Below are 22,965 nucleotides of genomic sequence, written 5' to 3'. Positions count from 1 at the left end.
AAAACTCTACTAAAATATTATATTATATTGAGGCATTGGGTGGACAGACAGAAAGATAGATAGATAGATAGATAGATAGATAGATAGATAGATAGATAGACAGACAGACAGACAGATAGATAGATAGATAGATAGACAGACAGACAGACAGATAGATAGATAGATAGATAGATAGATAGATAGATAGATAGATAGATAGATAGATAGATAGATAATTGTCATTGGGGTGCATCACTCTTTAAGCTATACTTGTGATAGGTACTCCTTGATCTTGCTAAGCATGTTTCTGACTCCCAGGATATATCTACCAGAGGTGTATAAAGAATTGTAAGGAGAAGACTTAAGATTCTTGGAGTCATATTTAAATTGCTAAAAACAAAAGAATAGTGTTTCCGAATTGTGCAGTTACTTACACAGAAATGCAGCTACTAAAAGATAATTCATTGAAAGGCTGAAGTGAGCAAATTTTTCCATTAACCAGTGAAATCTGGCCTTTTCTTTTTCAAGAAAGAAATAAGTTGTGTCTATGGCATGATGTTCAAAGCTGACACAACAGTCTTTTCTACTCAACCAAGAAAGAAATTCTTAAGATGCCACTAGAGCTGCAAAGAATGGAAAAGTACAGATGGTGAGCAATCTCATGAGAAATAGCTGTCGCAAAAACTATGAGGATTGTTGCAGATTGCCTACATCAGATACTTTACCAATGGCTGAAAACCAACACAAAGGAAAGGAAATGCTGGTAAGAAATCACCAGAGACAAAAATACTGCCATAACAGAAACTGCAGAAGACACCAGACCTACAGGCTGAAAACAAATTAAGAATCAAAAAATGATAGGAAAGTCTACAGCCTGAAGCTGAGGTACTTAAAGCAGTTGAAACAAGATTCTTTATTTTTCATACAGAAGATGGCACACTGCATGCAAGAAATACATCTGCAAAAGAGAAATACAGTGAAACTGAATGTCCAGAAAGATGCGCAACCAGAACTGTCACAACCAGTCCTGTCACAAGAAAATAAGAGACTTAAAACTGTGAAATTTAAGAGTTCCAGAGAGATATTTCTACAGTTATATCTCCAAGAAAAGCTGGATTACAACAAGAGGTTACCAAAAAAGGAATATTAGATGGCCTATATAAATAGTCCTGTTAAATCTGCAGATGTGGTACATCTTTATAGAAACCCAAGAAATATATGGACTGCTCCAATGTTAATGAATGATTCTGAGGAGAGAAGTTACATTATTTCAGAAATGTCTTTGAGTTTTCTTTAAATGTTACATTTTTTATCTAAATAGCACGGAATATGCTTAATACAGTTTTAAGGTTTATTTCAAAAATGTTCAGTGCTACATAATACATAACGCAGCTAAAATATATTATAGATATATTTTCTAACTTTGCAAAAAGGAGTATGTACTAATTCTGTATGTTAAGGTGTCATCTATTTGTCTCTACACAGTTTATTTCAAAGCTATACGCTTAATTTTTTTCTGTAATGTTATAGTCGTTACTAGTATATGTACCTGGGAGGGTATATTTTTGGTAACACCTATTGCAGCAGTAATGATGGTCGGATGGCAAATGATAGTGTCACCAAAAACAAAACATTCGCACCTCTGGCCAGAATTGCATGCCATATAATACCCCTTGCATTTCACAACTGCTGCTCTTCCAGATATGCTGCACATTTAATGCTGTAACCACAGAGCATATAATTGTGAAATCATCTTGACAAAATGTGTTCACATTTGTCAGGCACTTTAAACTGAATGCCTGCTATCTCTTACTTTCACTAGTGAAAATGAAGCTTCTTTGCTGGATAGACTGCAGAGGACTCAAGCTGATGTTAGATTTGAAACTGTATGAATGAGGTCAATGCAGGTTGTGCACAGTTTAAGCCTGCCAACAGCTACATCCCATCTAAGAGTAATGCTGAGAGAATCAAAACAGAATGAACTGAGAAGCTATGACAACCAAATTTAATGGGTGATGAAATATATATGCCTTGAAGATCAAAGGTTAAATAAGTATGCAATTGAAGTTTATATTTTGTATCACTAACCAAACTTGAATTCTCCACATATTTCAAATCATTAAGGTAGATAGAAAGAGCACATATTGTTGGCTTTTTCAGCAAACCTTGATGACAGACGGAGTCGCACTGATAGAAGGCATTTGTTGATAAGCTCTGCTGCTGATTAAGTGATAGATGCCTAATCAGTAATTGTGTTTGTGTTATTACTTGAAGAAGGCATAGCTTTCTGCATCATGTTAACTGTGAGTACAAGGAACAGCTGGGGTTACACAGTGCTAAAGGTTTACCTTTCTTCCTTGTAACAGAGTCTCAGAGTTAGTATTTATATCATATTGGGGGACCGGATGTTGCTGCAGAGTTATTATACATAAGTAGCAGGGTTGGTAGCAGCATAGCCTCCCTCACAGGGAGCACATGGGGCTTCACCCCTGTAAAAATGTTTATTAATTTCTCTGTTTGGTCTCTTTTTTGATAACTATATCTGTCTGATAAGAGAATATTGAAAGAGGTACAACTGTTAATATGCCTGTACAGTGTGCAGGGAGTTTGATGTGTGCAGTTGTAAGGTAAGAAGAATGAGATTTATGTGGATTCAATTACTATTTCTGCAATAAAGTGCTGTAGTTCTGCTACAATAACCAAAATAAATATGCATATATCTAATCTGCTGAGAGTGCTTAACTGAGACCTATACGTTATTGGCCTAATCATCAGAGAAATTGCCCTCTCAACCACTTGGAGTCTAATCCTCATGTGAGCTGGACTTCAAGTTAAAAGCTATGATTACTTCTGTGATGGCAATACTTCAAAAAATAAGAAAATTATTTTTGATTAAGAATAATTTCTTGCTTTATATCCTATAAAGTATTACAAGTACTGAGCCATACCGCCATCAGTTAAGTTCATTAACACCTTGCAGACAATTTGCCCATTGATTTGAAGACAGAGAGCCATGCATACTTTCATAAAGTCAGCACTTGTTCAACTGTTGGACGAGGACTTGTGTCTCCATACTCTTTATCATTACATTTATGGTGTTTCCTTTTACAAAACAATTCATTTGATGAACTTGATAACAACCACATTTTAGTAGGTAACTTTTGAATTTTTTTCATTTATCTCAGGAACAGAACTTAGACTAAGAAGGACCATGAAACATGGCAAGCAATTACTAAATCATATTTCTTTAACTACTGATTTCATTTTCTCTTCAAATCATTGCTGGATATTTTGGGAGATAAACCGACTAACAAGTGCCGCTACTGACACAAAAAAATGCAGAAAGGGCTCAGTCTGTCAGGTGTACAAGGGCTACATCTTTATGTTTTCAGATGTGGGTGAATTGGGCTAATCATGAGGTCAACTAGAACATTTATTTATGATACTTAATGCAGTAAATCTTCATAGCTTTTTGTAATTCTACACTTGTAAGACCCTCTCTTACTTCTCTAATGACATCAAAAGTTATTTTATGTATTGCATTTTCCATTCCATCTTTATTATTAGATGTCGCATGGATCTACTGCTAGGTAATGGAATTTCTTATCTGTCCTCAAAAACTGAAAGTACTGAGAGACTTGCTAAAGGACCTTTAGCTCTTTTTGGCTTAAGGCAATTGTTATATTATCTACTTGTAGCATTTTGTCCAATCATGTCAATTGTTTTTTTTTTTTATTCTATATAGCTAGCTATATATATATATATATATATATATATATATATATATATATATATATATATATATATATATATATATATATATATATATATATATATAGTTTAATTACATTTCATTGCTCACATATTGTCAAAGCACATGTGATTAATGAAAAACCATTTGAGTACTACTGGTATCCTACATGTACGTCTTCATAATCTATGGTAAAGTTGATTTTAGAGTATTGTGGCAGCATGCGAGTCATGGACAATACTTCTCCTGCAGGACCTATTAGTTGTCAAACACACATACATACCTACATATCAGTATCAGTATCAGTATCATGTATACCTACATATATTATATGCAGAGAGATATAGATACGCACACACACACACACACACACACACACACACACACACACACACACACACACACACACACACACACACACACACACATCTACATATCAGTATCTTATATATATATATATATATATATATATATATATATATATATATATATATATATATAAACACAGAGCGAGCGATTTAGATACACACTCAGAACACATACAGACACAGACACACACACACACATGCACACACACACACACACACACACACACACACACACACACACACACACACACACACACACACACACACACACATATGCACATCTGTGTATATATCTGCTTGGCATCCTTTCTAGTTAATTACAAAAATAAAAGCTTTGAATTAAATGGAAGATTTTGAGCTTTTGCTGTTCTGTCACTGGCAGGATCCCATCCAGTGTTTCATACGCCAAGCTAATTTATATACAGCTTAGTTTTGAACTCATTCTGATTAATACAGCCAGGAAATCCATCAGTGAATAATGGAAGCGGCCTAAAGCACTGACCTGGTCTAACTGCACTTCCTTTTCAAGCAGACATTTAGTTGAATTTTGTGTTCTAAATTAATTGTTTTACTTATAAATATGCGGTATCTGGCCATCTTTGTATATAGTATGTTTTAAGCCAACTGAAAAATGTATGTTACCTGCATGTTTTTGTTGTGATTGCTCATTTTTCCTTTCCTATATTTTTGCTTTGGGATAAATATCATAAGAAATGTGTGCTGTAATGATATCAACAGAATATGGCTACTGTTTACTTTTGTCAAGTTTATCTTCTGATCATTTTACATCTTTTTTTCATACAGGTTTCAGTTTAATGCTTAGTTTAGCTCTTCCTCGTGTGTACCATTACACTAACTCGCCTTTAAGCTACAATTTTGAGACATGCTATAAAGAAGTAAAGGTGAACTGGAAAAAACTACCATGTGAAGTATTGAGTGTGCCCTCCTTAAAAATCTGCTTATAGGAGACTTGCCTTATTTTCTGCTTTCGGTTATATTCTCTCTTCTTGGACCACTTTGACTGTCCACTAGTTGAAACTGGGATAAGATAAAGCTATTTTTTCACAGATTTACAATACAGAGATGTGCATATATGTTTATGTTATGCTTTCTTTGCTATGAGATACTGTCTTCAGTGTGTTACACCTAATGTTAACTAGTAAATCTAATGAATCCTGTTTGACTGTTAAGTATTATTAAAGTTGGTTCTATTCTAACAACAAATTGCATCAAAACAATCATAAGCTATGCTTATTTCTTCTCTTTTTATTATATATCAAATTTGACTACTTAGTATACAGATACAGCACCCTATCAGGAGCCTTGTAACCTTGTCTAGATATATCATGGTCTAGACATTGAAGGACCCTACACAATAAATGCCCAGGTGACCATATCACCAATATCCTACCCCCCACACACACACACACAAACTTAAACCTATACATATTGGCTGAGAGCACAATGATCACTTTATACAACATAAAATTGAAGCACATTTGTAACAAGGGTTAGACGCCACCCCCCACTTCCTTCTCTGGGGGATGTTATACCCTTTACTGCCTGAAACCTATATATGTGTACTTAAGGATCACATCAACACAAAGAAAAGGAAACAGCTCTTAAAATGCAAACCAAATGTTACATTTTTGCTATGCTTGCACGCTTCAGTTTGGCAAGAAAATGAAGGATTGATAATGTTTTGTCAGTGGATCTTGTGATCATTGCCAGTACATGGCAACCAGAACATTTGGTGAATGGAATACCTAGTCAGTGTGGATTTGCAGATTATCTTGGATTGCATGCACAATAAGGTATTCTGATCCCTGTCATATATATTTCTGATCCACTTTTTTATAATAATTAAATGTCAGCCCTAGTTTTACCATCATACCTTGGTATTTCATTTTCCTGTCTTTTTGTAAAAACATTTGGGCATTCTTAACTTTTGATTATGCCATCATAGTTTGGATGTAAGTACCATCCTGTCTCCTACTACTGACGTGCCAGTATGCCGCAGGTTAGCATTGGTCCTACTACTAAGGTATGAAACATACATGTGCACCAAGATGATGTAACTGCTAGCAAATTGTGACTCTGTCCTCCAGGCAGCTCTAGTCTGCAAGTACATCATCCTGCAAGGCAAGGTATGTGTTTCTAGGTAATGTATGTGTCCCAGTTTGCAGACCGCAGGAGCTTACTCAGTACACATCTGTTGGCAGACACCGGTGTTATATTTTTCATGCATACCAAAGTGCCACTTGTGGAGGATGTAGCACAGTAGGACAACAGGCGGCCATCATCATCAGGACTATTATAGTTAATGATGTTGGTGTCTTGGAGGCAGCATTGTCTTTATATCTTTGCACGTTCACAGAGTTGTTTACACTTATACTGTTTTTGACGTAAGATATTTGTTGCGCTGCTAGTCACTCATTTACTTGATTTTGATCCTATCTACATGTGACTCGGCACTTCTGCTGTGTTCTCTTTTTTTTTTTTCTTTTACTGCTCTCTGAGTTGGAAGCAGTGTTTTTATTTGGAGCAGTTTTGGTGTGCTCTCTATTGGCAGTAGTAGGTAACCAAGATAGGTCTCAATTGGAAAACACAATTAGATAGCTCAAAGTGAGTCAATCATTTTCTGGAGATGTACCTCCGTGGACTACATGAAAAGAGACGTAGAGGAGCTCTCCGATCTTGTAGCCCAGGCAGGTATGACCCTAGCCCTGAGTAGCATCCTACAGTCACCCAGAATGATACCACAGTATAAACAGAAAAAGATTGACTTTAACAACTGGCTAAGTTTCTGGTGCCATTCTAAGGGAATCCAGTATCTGTCTGCCTAGGGTGACATGATCGACAGTCCTCGATGCTTCACCAGAGATGGCCTGCACCTGTCACCCCTGGGATTCCAGATACTGGCCAAATCTCTTGCTGCCCCTATAGTTACTTTTTTAGGCAATGTCCTGAAAGCAAAACTACCCCCGTAACAGTCACAAGCAAACAAAATCTGAGGGTTATGCTACTCAGTGCTAGAAGCCTAAATCTCAAAATGCACTCGCTTGAAGTACTCCTAAAAATGGAGAGTATCGACATCTGTGCAGTGACTGAGACCTGGTTCAAGGCTCAGGAGATCACGTCTGCATTACCAGGCTATAATTCTTACCACACATTTTGGCTCCCAAATCTGGACCAAAGCACTAAAGGCAGATGTGTCTCCATATTCATAAAGGATATGCACACCTCCAGACAAACAGCCCAACATCACTCATCAGAGATACTTCAGATGCAGCTAACACTGGGTAAAACTGCAATCCAGGTTATAGCATGCTGTATATCCCCCACCCTGTCCCTAGAGTCGCACTCCACATTCCTAAGCACACTGGAAAATATTAGGGTTCAACCCAATGCTATTATACTAAGAGACTTTAACTACCCCTCCATTAGTTGGAAAAACTACTCATGTACCAACACACTAGCTCAACGTTTTCTGGAATTCATTAATTCCAACATCCTAGACTAAGTCATTCTTCCCACACCAGGGATAGAAACATGCTTGACCTGGTCAATACCAACATGGACGACCATTGCTCTACACCTGAAATCAATTCCTCCCTGGTCAGATCTGACCACAAACTTATCACAATGGACATCCACATCCCATCTGCACCTCTATTAAAGGAAACCACCATAAAAAACTTCTCCAAATCCGACTTTGGGCTTCAAAAACCTGAGGTGGCAAACTTCACGATGACCATGCATATAGAAAATATGTGTATAACTGCTGAATCATACACTAATGTACTGTATGAGCACATACACATGTGCATGGAATGGGCCATACCAAACAGCACCAAGATTCTCCAAAAAAAGGAAGCCAATCTGGTGGACCCCTACCGTAAACAAACTCTACAACAGAAGAAAAAAACTTGCAGAAAAGAGTGAAATCCCAAGACTGGAAAAAAACTCCCTTGTTAGCATTAGCAAAAAACTGAGATCCCTTATCAAATCATCTAAAGCCTGTTACGAAAACAAAATTGCTGCATATTTTAAAAACAACCACAAGGAATTCTATAGCTATGTCAAGAATTTACATGGAAAGCCTCAGATCTGCTCTGAGTTACAGCACAATCGCAATACATGTACAGAACCAACTGATATTGCCAACATATTGGCTGACAGGTTCAATGCGAACTTTACCCCCCTTCCACCTCCCCAAAGGGCCCATCTCAATACCTGAGGAATGCCAAGTCCCTATCATCACGGCTACACAGGTAAAAACACACTGCCCAAAGCCAAGAATACAGCTTCCATGGGACCTGACAATATCCCGGGCTGTGCCCTACATGAACTACAAAATGAACTGGCACCACACCTAAGTACCATGTTCAATCACAGTCTCATTTCAGGCTTTGTTACTGCAGAATGGCACACTGCTACGGTCATCTCACTTAGATCCTGGAAACTACCAACCTATTAGCCTGATGAATCTGATATGTAAGGCCATGGAGCGTATCATCATCATGGACCCCATCAACATGGACATAGGGAATCTCCAAACTCTGGACCCCACGCAGTTTGGGAGCAATTACAGAGGTAGACATCCTACAACAAGGTCTCACTGAGATCAATGACTGCTGCAAGAACCATGGCCTCAAGTTCAATTCCAGAAAGTGCATTGTCATTCCCTTTGGAAAAAATCCACTGCCCATGAACTATCACATAGGTGGTAGTCCTCTAAACACTGAAGGAGTGATAAGAGACCTGGGGATGTTGCCACAATATGAACAGAAGATACTTGATTTTAACAGTTGGCTTAGCTTCTGGTTTCATTTGGGGGGGTACAATATTTGTCAGCATGGGAGGATATAGTCAGCAGACCACACTGCTTTAACAGGGATGGTCTGCACCTTCTAGACTTTTGAATATAGACTAAAAGACTATCCTTCGCTATAGTGCCTTTTTAGGCAATGCCAAACTGGAAAATTTCTGTTGTAGCAAAACAAAAAATGTAAAGGTCATACTGATCAATACCAGGAATTTAAAAAAGAAATGTCCCTCCCTCCAAGTTCTTCTCACTTTGGAGAATGCAGTCATTTGTTCAGTTACCAAGACATGGTTTCAATACACTGACAGCTCCCCATTGGGTAAGGTTACAATCCCTTCCACACATTTAGACCAACTACTGCACAGACAGAGACTAAGGGAGGAGGTGGTGTCCTCAACTACATGAAAAACAATCATATCACTAGACAGGTCAAACATGATGACAAGATTGGACATCTCCATATCCAGATTACCATAAGCAAGGCGCCATCTTATATCCTTGCAAGCTGCAGGTCCCCCTCTCTGACCCAGGAAACTCATAACACATACTTAAATTACTGGGATCAATCACCATTTAAATCAGTATCATATTCATGGGTGACTTTAGCTACTTTACTATAAGCTGGGTATCCTACATGACCACAAATGTGCAAGCCCAAATATTTATGCACTTTGTCAACAAACACCCTGGACTGTATAGTCCATATGCCCACAAGGGGAACAGACATGCAATATCTCGTCCACACTAACATGGGAGAAAGCCGCACCACCCCCCTCACCCTGAGTGTAATGTCCACTCTGGTAAGGTTGGACTATAATTTTGTCTAGCTTGAAATAAAAATAAAACATGAGAACCCTGTTAACCCTGAAACATTTAGAAATTTATTCTAAAGCTAACTTTTTACTGCTGGGTGATAATCTGGCAAACCTTCAAGCCCCTAAACCCTGAGAACACTGCTATCTATGCATAATTGCTCACAGAGACCCTGTAAAATCATCTTAATAGATGCATCGAGACAGCTGTTTCTACCAGAAATAAACACAGAACAAATACTAAAAATAAACCCGCTGGTGTAATCCAAGTATGAACATGTATAACAAAAGAAAGAAGGTAATGGCAAAAGTAAGAGAGGCAATAACCAGCAGGATAAAATAATCTAGCATCAGTCTAAACAAGAACCTTGGAGGACAAATCAAGTGTAACAAAGCTAAGTTCAATATAAAAAATAGCCACCCTGGCCAAGGACAGTCATAAGGACTTCTATATCTATGTCCGCAATCTCAAAGGCAGAACACAGTAATGTGCAGAACTAATTGTTAAAGAAACCACCTGCTCTGAGCTAAAAGATATAGCAAATCTAGTATCTAATACATTTAGCTCCAGTTTTACCCCCACTATCTCTCTGTCTTTCCCCGATCCCCCTCTTGAATTAGCATCGAAGATAAGTCCCCAACTATCACTGTGTCATAGATGCTCTCCCCAAGGCCAAAATTACTGCATTGATGGACCCCGATAATATCCCAGGATGCCTCAATAGCATGAAACAAGAACTAGCAAGACCTCTAGAGTCACTGCTTAACTATAGCCTCCAGACAGGTTTTGTGATATACAAGTGGAGAAATGCAACTGTTCTTCCTCTACGCAATGGTGGACCATCTACAGATTCCAGAAACTACAGACCTATAAGCCTGGCTAGTTTCATATGTAAAAAACATGGAAAAATTATCATGAAAAGGATTAACAATGAGAAAGGCAATCTACAAACTCTGGATTCAACCCAAGTTTCTTTCATCAAGGACAGATCATGCCTGCTAAACCTGACAAACTTCTTCTATGTTTTGCATAGTGGTTAAGGTATTTACTTCACAAAAACAATGTGCAGTGTTTGATCCTCACCCTTAGTCAGTGTCAGGTCATTGGCTAGGCATAAAATAATCTGCTGAGAGGCAAGGCTGGCTTCATGGTTAAGGTCTTAACCTCAATGACACAGAATTCTCACAGAAAAGGTCACCAAAGGAATGGACAATGCCAAACCGGTGCATATTGCCTATCTTGATTTTGCCAAGGCATTTGATAGAATATCTCACTCAGGTATTGTAGGCAAACTCATGGAACTAGGTATTAACCCCTGTGTCACCCATTGAATAGCAGGGTGCGCTCAGATAAGACCAAAAAAAATAGGATATGGGAAATCCACTTCCAAAAAGTGGCACTAATTAGTGGGTCTGTTCTTCTTTTGCATCTTCTTCTTTGAATTCAGGGCCAATGTCAAGGGCCTCTGGCTGACCAAGTTTGCAAGTGATTGCAAACTAGGTGCAGTCATAGAGTCCCCCCTAGGCAATAATATCCACCAAGAATTGCTGAATCAGACAAATAACTGGTGTCAGAGCCCCAGAATTAAACTCAGTGCCAAAAAATGCATACAGTATCCTTTGAGAAGTCAGCTTCCCCTGGAAATGATCTCATTGATAATACACCCACAAAGTAAACCCAGTAGTCTGGGATTTGAGGATGGATGTAGACAGTAACATAGGTCTTGGACCATTAAGTGTTTATGGCACTAAGAAAGTCATTCCATGTTGCTCAGGTTATGAATGAGGGCATGGCACCTAGGTCATCATTCTACTTAATACAGCTCTCATCAGACCAATCAGTGAGTACAGCATCCCCTTCGGTATGTATCTGACAAGGTACATGCAACAACTTCATACATCTCAACATACTAGCACAAGAAATCTGTACAAAACCTAAAATAATGGGGAGACAAATGCCCCAAAATAAAGACAGATTTTAAATATTTTAAATATTGTTCTTATAAACATACCAACATTGCCAGATTTGCAACTGGCTCCCCTTTTAGAATGCAACACTGCCAAAATCTAAAACAACTAGGTTGGCTGGAGCTGCATAATCAAATTCAATTCCACCAACTTATTATTGCCCATAAGACCCTTCATTATCCAAGCAATACACCAATACTCATGAGTCTAATCACCCCATATAAAAATCTTCCAGACCTACGCTCAGCAAATAAACTATTGGTATCTAGACAAAAACCCAGCAATAAAGCAGGGGATTCACTTTTCTCTAACACTGTGGGAAAAATCTGGAACCTACTTCCTGGTGAACTTGCATCTCTTTCTTCAACTCCACTATTCAAAAATAAACTCAAAATATACCTTACAATCCATTGGCTACGCCCATGTACCAACCCAGACTAAGAATCCTCTTCCTGTTATCCTAGCTTCTTGCACTAAATACTACTTACTCCATTGCTACATTTAAGTCCATCACTTTCCTACCCCTCTGTTATCAGTTAGCTAAACTTGAGACTGTACGAAGTCCATTCTCCCCAGAAACTATTATAGGATAGGATGACCGTACCCAGCTAGGACTTTATGAATGTGTCACTGCCTTTATAAATGTGTCACTGTCTTGTAAATAATTATTTTTTTCTTCTGTGATGTATATCCAACTTGTACTTTAGGAATATCTCACATCCTTTTAAATAATCTTTTTTTCTCCTATTATTGTTTGGTCTTAAAAAAAATGTTTTGTTATCGCTCATGAGTACTGTGTTACTATGTAAACAGCTGTATTGCCTGCTAAGTGAACTGTGTCTGTAGTTGCAACTATCTGTTTTTTATGTGGAGGTTTTCTCCCCGGGCCTCTACTGAAAATGAACATATATCCATTTAGACTAGTCCGGTCAACAAATGTAAAATAAAATAAAAAAATAAAAATAAACTTAAAAAGTTGTTAGTATAACATGATTTGTATTAGCATGCATTTTCTGAAGGATAAGAAATATGAAACTCTAATGTATGTCACTATTTAGTGACTTCATTCCTCAGTGATTTTGCCAGAAAACCACAGACTTTAAGAGGAACAGACCAAAATTATGAAGCAAAAATCTGGACATTCTGCCAAAATTTAGACTGTTGAAAGGTATGTTTGAATGCCTACAAAAAGGATACAGAAAGTAAGCAACATGTCCTCTGTGGATTGCCTCAAAGCCCTATCCCTCTACTCAATCTTCAAGAAACTTGACAGGTGTTCTAGTCTGACATATAAATTATCCTTGGATCTTGCTCTGATGAACTTTCTGCATATCTACAAAGTAAACAGCATCAGAAAAACCCAAAATAGGATTTAATCTTTGCTTGGGACATAAATAGGACATGTTAGATGGAAATGTATGTGTCACAGATAATACCACATCTTTGGAACAGGCTTCCCATCCATTTGAAATAGAATTCTTCCTTAAAACAATTCAAGCAAAATTTGGACCAGTGGATGGGGAAATCAGAAATTGAATCCTGGTCTTGCAACTATTTCCCTAATGGACAGAGGCAGTTTGTAAGTGTTTGACCACTTATACTCCTTGGAATACTTGCAAGGTTTCTAAACTTGTCAGTTATGTTTGGTATGCAAGGCCAAGCTTAAAAAGGCCTTAGTGGTCATTAGCCTAGTATACATCTATGAACCAATGATGACACATTGCCACTCTCTGTATTACACTAGGGGAGAGAACATTCATAATGTCTACAGGTATAGGCACATGTGTGGAGGTCACAGCTAAATAGACTGCCTAGATATAGCCTGACAGACTACACATAGGTGAGAGTCCCACATAGGTATATCCTGTGCCACACTAAATGCAATATCTGATAAACACACCACCTCTGAGAGGGGTATGCCCACACCTGTGAAAGGAATATGCCCACCATAGGTGAGAAAAACAGGACAGTCCAATGCCTTCATGACTCCTGTACCTTCCATGAAATGTGTGTCACACATGCAATCAGTCAGCAGATGTGCAGGTTGGTGATACAGCTGCATATAGTTACTAAACACAACAAGGTGGAACTGTTAAGTGTGGTCTGTAGTATTCATAAGGACAAGCACCAATTGCAGAGCGACCTCAAGTATTAATATTATAAGATCATATTACTCTTGATGCATCTAGAGATGAATGTTGCCTTCAGAGGTAGACCCATATGACTCTTTCAAACTGCCTTGAAATCTTCCTTTCCTGGCTGTGTTGTCCTTGACTGTGAGATTGTCCTGATAAATGGCATATATACATGTGGTGTCCTTTGTTAGATGACACAAATTATTACAGACACATAATCACTGACACTTGACAGCACAAGACCTGCCACCCCCTGGTCGTGAATGGGGAGATTCATTAGGCTGTTTCTTTCACATGTCTACTCAGGATACAGAGCCATATCTTGCAGTTAAATATTATCCCTAATATGGGTCGGCTCCATCTCTGACATGGCTATCTAACACAAGATTGAGGTCACATATTAGCATCTCAATCTCATCTGTTAATGTTATGATACCTGCCACCCAACAATCCTTAGAATGCAACGTTTTCTCAGTGACAGCCACTTTCCATGACCCTATCACAACACTGTAGTGTTGCAGTTAACTGTCACTGTGTCCCTTCACCTGTGCAGGTGATGATGATTGTGTCCTGCCCATCCCCTCTATTGTACAGAGTTGCTGATATCTGCTGCACAATGCGGCCAGGTCATTCACAGCTTTGCATAGCCTGAGTGTTGCAGCATGCATCATATTATATTATCTTGCCAGTGTCATAATTCATAGTTTGATAATGCTGCTTTCCCAGTGCTGCAACATAATGTATCCATCTCTGCCTTGGCTGTGTCTCTGCTTCACCACTGACTTGTCCTGTATCTCCGCCCCTTCTCAGTTTTTACTGCCTGTGTCAGCATGTCAGGGCATGTAGCAAGTGTCATCTGGTTGCACAGCCTGTTTTCACAGGATCATCCTGTGAGCATAGTACATGATACAGATATTTCCCTATATATCTCTGAACTATATTATAGTGCCCCACCAGAGGAGTCTAAATAGTGGAGTCTGCCATTCAGACTTCTGGAGACATTTTCCACAATGCTTCTTATTTCACTATGGGCTGTATTTTATGATATATCTGTTGTTGCCAGTGTGTTGTGAATGCAGGTCATCAACCATGGCCCAGGGGCATGTCTGGCATCCTTTGCAACATGCAAAAGACAACATTAAATATGACCTGATCCTGGCTTGTGTAAAGGCCATTCTGTCTGCTATGTGAGTGCACCAGCCAACAAGGTAACCTTGTGAGAATCCCACTCACTGCAATCATTGGTATAGTTCTGATGTGTGCCACCTGCCAGGTGTAGCACAGACATATTACAGAAAATTATATGGGCATTACATACCACAAGACAGTTCAGGGAGTGGTAACCCATTATATTAGTTTTATGTGTGTATCCCAGAACCTCTGAACCTGGTGACTGATTAATAGCAATGTATGTTCAATCAATGGCTCCAAAATGTCATAAAAGTATGCAATTTCTGTATAGTGCATGCAGGGTGTTTATTCACTTTTTTGATATCCTTCCGTAGCATACATGTTCAGCCACTCCTTCGCTCAGCGCTTTCTGGAATTTATAAATTCCAGTGCCCTGGATCAACTTATCCACACCCCCACCAGGGGCAACAATATCCTAGACCTAGTCATTACCAACATGAGTTCCATACCTGAAGTCAACTCCTTGTTGGTCAGATCCAACCATAAGCTAATCACTCTAGATATCTACATCCCACCCCAACCCCTATTAAGGAAATCATGGTAAAAAATTTCTCCAAAGCCAACTTCATGCTTCTTAAGACAGAAGTGGCGAACTTCATGACACCCATGCAGATGGACGATACAGTTACAACTGCTGAATCCTACACAGATGCAGTCTATTAGCACTTACACGAGTGCATGGATAGTGCTATCCCAAACATAACCAAGATGCTATCCTCCAAAAAAAGGAAGACAATCTGGTGGTCCCCTGCCATAAACAAACTCTACAACAGAAGGAAGAAACTGTTGCAAAAGAGAGTAAAATCCCATGAGTGGAGGAGTTCCCTGGTCAGCCTCAGTAAGAAGCTGAGATCCCTTATAAGATCCTCTAGAGCTAGCTACAAAAACAAAATTGCCACTGAATCTAGGGACAACCACAAAGCATTATATAGCTATGTCAAGAATCTCAGTGGCAACACCCAGAAATTACAGAACCAACTGATATTGCCAATGTCCTGGCAGATAGGTTAAGTGCTAACTTTACCCCCCTCTCACCCCCTAAAGGGCCCATATCTATACAGGAAGAATGCAGAGTCCCCTGTAATCACAACTATGCAGGTAAAAGCTGCACTCTCTAAAGCCAAAAACACAGCATCCATGGGACAGGACAAAATCCCAGGCTGCATTTTACACAAACTTCAGAATGAACTGGCTCCCCACCTAAGCATCATGTTCCATCATAGTCTCACATCAGGATTTGTGCCCACTGAATGGTGCACAGCAACAGTTATCCCAATCCACAAAGGGGGAGCCACCACTGATCCTGGGAACTATTGTCTTATTAGCCTGACGAGCCTTGCCTGTAAGGCCATGGAACATATCATCATGGAACTCTGGACCCCACACAGTTCGGGTTTGTGAAAGGCAGATCATGCTTTCTGAACTTGATTGACTTATTTGAGGCAGTCACCAAAGCAGTAGATGAGGATAAGGTGGTTCACACAGCCTATCTTGACCTCGCCAAGGCTTTTGACACCATCCCCCATTCTGGAATTATAGCTAAATTCACTAAACAAAGTATAAATCCCTATGTCACAAGATGGGTTGCCAATTGGCTCACTGATAGAACCCACACTGCACACTGTAAAAGTTGCAGACTCCAAATCTGACTTCAAACCAGTGACAATTGGAGTACCACAGGGTTCAGTCCTGAGACCTCTCCTATTTGGTATCTACTTCTCTGTAGTACAGGCTAACACAGAAGGCCTTTGGCTAATGAAGTTCGCAGATGACTGCAAACTAAGAGCCATAGTTGAGTCCACAAATGATGCAGACATCCTACAGAAGGGCCTCACTGAGACAGATGTCTGGTGTCAGAGCCATTGCCTCAAGCTCGATGCCAAAAAGTGCATTGTTATCCCCTTTAGTAAAAACTCTGTACCCATGAACTACCACATAGGCGGCAGTCTACTTAATGCTGAATGTGTGATAACAGACCCAAGGACCCAGGTGGACAGTAGTCTCTCCTTTGATAATCACATCGCCACAGTAGTCAGGAAACCCTTCTACATGGCACACCTCATCACAAAAGTGTTCTCATCTAGGAAAAAAGAGGTCATTGTTCCCCTCTACTCGACACTCATTAGACCCATTACAGAGTACAACGCCCCTTTTGGAATGTACCTCACAAGACATCTGCAGCAGCTGGAAAGGCCATAGAAGTAACTCACAAAGAGTATTACTGGTCTCAAACAGATGCCCTACACTGACCGTCAAAAAACTCCAGCTTTATTCCATAGTATATCACCTACTCCAAGGTGATCTCTGCCTAACCTATAAAGCTATGTCAAAGCCAGAGCTGTTGGACATGCTACAGCTAAAGAAATCCCACTGAGCTACATGCACTAGGGACCTAAACCTTGTCACCACAATAAACAGGACATGCTGGAGGGATAGATTCCTGTCCCAGAGACTTCCATTACTCTAGAACAAGCTACCCATCTATGTCAAGCAAAGTTCCTCATTAGCACTCTTCAAGAAAAATCTTGATAAGTGGATGGGAAATAGGGAATACATCCCAGGGATCACTTCTGTAGCTCTGCTCGACAGGGGCACAGGAAAATAACTTTCTTGGGTGGCACAAGCCAGAGAACCTTGTTGGCTAGGCTTACTTAGGCCCTTGGGCCAATAGCCTAGTACCAACTTATAAATATATGAACCTACATATGAACCATATGTTGTAATATGATGTCAAACTGGTTAAGTAATTATGAAGCAGAGGACTGTAATGTGCTCACTGTTTCTCCCATAGGTTGCAGGAAGGCTGTCTAAAGCTAGGCTTGCCAATCTTTACATTCACTTGAGTCCACATCAGTGGACATACCCATATACCCTTCATTTCTGCTCGTGTAAAATAGTCTGACTGAACTCACTAGTATATACCTGTTGACCTTGAAACAATTGATTTTCTGCTGCTGGTTCCAGTGCATGCTACCAACATGCCTGTTGGGATATTGCTGCCTGGCTCCTGTCTTGTACTCTGCAAATCCCAGCATTTAAACTGTGTGAGTGCAGCTGAGCAACATCACCATTTTATACATCTCTGAAATGCTCAACTGTCAAAGGAAAAAACTTCAAAGACCAATTCACGTAAGGTTCAAGTATGGCACCCTTTATTACTTGCAGCAAGGAGACAAAACATACAAATACAGGATTTGTCTAAATTACTAGTAAGCATTATGCTACTTTTATACAGTTCTATGAAATGTTACTTTTCTATGGTTGACATAGTTAGACACAGCTGTCTGTATTACTCTACAGAAAATGTTACTTAGATTTCCTGCTGACATGTTCAGATTTAAAACTCACTATGTGTTACATAGAAAATGTTACTTGGATTTCCTGCTGACATGACTGGATTATAAAAAACATTTGAGAAAAACAACCTGGCCTTGGGGCTTATTTTTAGCCCACTACAAACTTTCTATTCTTCAATTGTGCAGTTCTAATATATATGTGTTACATTTCAAGGTACATTTCTAGCTTAGGTACAAGTAATGCTGACTATGGTTTATACTTTCAAGCAGCCTTTGTTTTCATTATCAATAGCTTCAGCAGCTGTGTACTTTCTCACGGCATAAGCAGAAAATCAATAACTCTTTGTTTAAGTCTCATTGACATTAGCAGAAATGAAACACCTATTATTATTTTCATGACATTAGCAGAAATCAAATGCTTTCCTGTTAATTTCCAAAGCATAAGCAGATCATAGCTGCACATATTTGTATGACATAACAGGACTGGAATGTCTCTAGTAGCTTGTGCAGATTCATGCAGTGTGAACAGAATAAATGTATTAACTCTTTTAACCCTCAAATGCACTAAGCATGCATGTTACTAATACATATTTTTCTAACATTTCCCCCCTTTAATACTTTTATTCTACTTTCAAAATAAGCATAAACAGTTTTTCTTCCCCTAACCTCTTCCTACTCAGGATTTGCAGTTAAGAGAGTCATTCAGTTTAAACTTATGAAAGCATTTTTAATTTTTCAACAATTCTTCAAGTTCAGCTCCTTGGTATAAGGTTTCTGAAACTGACATGTCTATAAAGTCTTTAATCAGTCTTTTCATGTAGGGGATGCAGCAGCAAACACATACCACCAGTAGGATCATTCCTACACAGATGGCAATCAGGATGTTCATCAGGATACTGCCCCACCCCCCAAACAATCTCTGGAAAAAGTTCATTAATGGATTTGGTCCTGGTTTGGTCATAGCCGACACTTGCTGAATTACCTCAAGGTGATTGTCTATCTCATGCTTGTGGTCAGGAATATACGAACAGCACTCCTCCTGGATTAAAGCTCAAGTACCTCCTCTCGCCGCTAGGGTGAAGTCAAGAGCCATGCGGTTTTGAAGCACTACAGTTTTCATGGCAGTCAGTTCATCAGTCACCAATTCTAGAGCAGAAAAGGTTGCATTGCTCATTATTTCGAGAAGTTTAGACAGTTTTCTCAGTTCCCAGATTGATTTCATTGCTCCATATGCTGGCAATACGCCTGCCCACAAGATGATGGTATCAACCAAGTCCATATGCGACAGTCCATTTTTCCCTAGGCCCACAGCATGATGTTTTTTCCAGCCTGCATTGATTTGCCCTACTGGATTGACAGGCTTCTTGATTTCTCATCGAACATTTCAAATTTTCCCCTGAGGCAAAACTGCTGTGTGTCGTATGGCTGGAACCAGGTACCCCAAATAACAACTGCCGGACCAGTTCTCAGGTAACCACTTGTATGCTTTCCTACCACATACAAAATAACAGTCTTCTACTTTGGTAGTAACTTTACTATGTCCTGGTTCTTGATGAAACAGTTTTTTGTCAACTATAATCAGTTGTTTATAGAGGTCAGCATTATGTCTTACTTCATCAGTTGTCCTATGCATCAGTTAAAAAAAAATGAATCATAGTTTGTGTTGCAATAGGAACCTGTGTTATCAGTTTTATTGTAGCATCTATAGGGAACAGTCACATTTCAATTGCTCCAACCCACCTGAACTGTATCATTTTTGTAAAAACACACAGTCCCCTTCTGTCGAACAGACAAGTGCAATGCTACTTTATCTTGTGATGTAACATCTGATGTATCATAGACTAAATTTTCCCAGGTCTTGTTGGCTCCTAGGGGGACTGAAGTTAACAATAACCCCCCGTATGCTGTTGGCAAAACTGTGCAAATCCAGCAATTCGAAACATTGAAAGTCTCAGCATACACATATTTGATTGCCTGGTAAGTGTTGAAGTTTGGGTGCCACTCTACGTGCAACTCTCCACGTTTATTCAGTTCAGTTTGTGTGGCTGGGAAAAGGAATGGTCACAACAAAAATATTATTGTCACTAGTACAGTTAACAGGATGATTATGCAATACTTCTGAGGAAACGGTTGTTCTGCATTCCTGTTTTCTCTGACTCTTCCGAGTAGTTTTATTTGGATTTTTCTGGATTCTGTCATTTTTGCTTTTGACATGTGATCTTACTCTCTGCCCTAATAGGACCTTCAGCACCGATGGTTTATTCACTGGGGTTGAGACAGATCAGTCCTATTGATCTGACCCCCCTTTGTAGCCAGACTTTGTGCTGAGGGCCCCGATGGAGAGGTAAGATTTTTGTCCAGTTCAAAGTTCTTAACTAGTTTGCAGTGCATCAGGTGGATCCACGAGGCTTGCTCTGCAATTTTGACTGCAGTGGGTGTCGAAAGAAGCACCTGGTATGGACCTACCCACCTTGGTGATGTCCAGTTTTTCTTCTTAATATTTTTCACCCAAACCCAGTCCCCTGGGATCACTGCCACTTCCGATGTTTCGTTTGTTCTTTATCTGAAACAGAATTTGACTGCAACAGATGTTTAGAATTCAACAAATTTCTCATATATTCAGCTAGTGTATAGTCAGCTTCCTGGTCTGTGGGCATGAGAAGCTTCCACTGGGGTGTATAATAAGCCTTTCCAAACAGTTTTTCAAAAGGAGTTAATCCTTTTGCAGTCAGAACAGTTCTCATGCTCAACAGTGCCAGGGGCAAACAATACACCCAGTTCTTTCCTGTCTCAGCTACTCATTTTCTGAATTTATTCTTTAATATTCCATTATGCCTCTCAACTAGCCCTGCAGATTGCCAATGGTATGCACAATGATTTTTTTAAAGAAATACCAAAATGGTTACTTAACTGCTGTATGGTTTGGTTTACAAAGTGTGTACTGTTGTCACTGTAGATCCTTTCCGGAATGCCGAATCTAGGGATGATTTATTTGACAAGAACTTTTGCCACCGTGACTGCATCTGGATTTTTGGTTGGAAAGGCATCCACCCATCTGGAAAACATATCTGCAATGACAAGACAATACTTTTTATTTTCACATTTGTTCAATTCTACGAAATCCATACAGATAGTGTGAAACGGATATAGTGGTGTAGGGAAACTCCCTTGCTTGGGCTTTAACGCCCCTTGTGCATGATGTTTGTTACAAATTTGGGACATCAGACAACATTTTTTAGAGTAGTTTGTAAATCCGTACGTTGTGAACACCTGGTTCACCAGCTGCACCATCCCCCCTGTTGAGACATGGCACTGCCCATGGCTCAACAAAGCTGCATATCTAAACAAATTAGATGGTAGTATCGGTTTCCCTTCTTTAGAGATGTACAGCCCCTTTTCGAGAATTGCTCCTCGTTTTACCCATCTTTGTTTTTCAGCTTGCGTAGTGAGTGTCTGCATTGTCTTTAACATTTCTAAGTCTAAAATCTCAGAGGGTTGTAGTTCCTTTTTTAAAAGAAATACTTCAGAAGCTGCTTGTTTTGCAGCTATATCAGCTCTCGCATTACCTTTTGAAATCCTGTCTTGTTGCTTGGTGTGAGCTGTGCATTTACAAATAGCTACTTTCTGAGGTAACTGAATAGATTCTAAAAGATCTAAAATAAACTGTGCATGATTGATAGGTTTGCCAGTAGATGTTATTATTCCTCAGTTTTTCCACTGTTGCGCAAAAACATGTACAGTAGAAAAAGCGTACTGGCTGTCAGTAAAAATGTTTACACTTTTACCCTTTGCTAAGGTACATGCCCATGTCAAGGCAATCAATTCTGCTGCCTGTGCAGATATGTTGTGTGGTAAAGGTTTTGCTTCTAAAATCTCAGTGTCAGAAACAACTGCATATCCTACTAGGTTCTGTCCTGCAGGACCCCTTTTGCACGAACCATCCACGTAGTATGTCACCTCGGCATCACCCAAGGGGACATTCGTGAGATCTTTTCTAGGTAGTGTCTTTTGCTCAATTACCTGCAGGCAGCGGTGTGGTGTGCCATCTGCAGGGGTTGGGAACAAGGTAGAAGGGTTCAAAGTTGTGCATTGTTCAATTGTCATGTGAGGTTGGCTCAACAATATAGTCATACAGGAAAGATGCCTAGCAGGGGAAAGATATGCTACCTTCTCTTGCAGTAAAATAATCGCAACTGCATGAGGCACTCTCAAAGTGAGAGGGTGGAATAAAACTACTGAGGCCAAAGCCTGTACTGCTATTGCAGCTGCAACTACTGCTTGTACACAGTGAGGTAAGGACCGTGCCACTGGGTCTAGTTGTGATGAATAGTAAGCAATGGGGTGTTGCTTGTCCCCATGCTGTTGTGTTAACACTGATGTCATATAACCTTGCTTACAATCTACAGTTTGGAAAAAATGTTTATGGTAGTTTGGTAATCCTAGAACTAATGAGGACGCTATTAACTGTTTCAGTTTGCAGAAAGCAGATTCTGCCTCTGGTGTCCATTGTAGCAAATCCTGTGCTGCCATAGACTTTTTATATATCAGGTCAGTCAGAGGTGCAGATTCCAAGGCATAGTTTGGAATCCAGCTCCTGCAAAAATTAGTTGTACCCAGGAAGGACATCATTTCCTTCT

The sequence above is a fragment of the Protopterus annectens genome, chromosome 4.part1 (assembly GCF_019279795.1).
Source record: "Protopterus annectens isolate FY-2018-M chromosome 4.part1, PAN1.0, whole genome shotgun sequence".
In the NCBI taxonomy this organism is placed as follows: Eukaryota; Metazoa; Chordata; order Ceratodontiformes; family Protopteridae; genus Protopterus; species Protopterus annectens.
Note: the sequence above shows the minus strand (reverse complement) of the source record.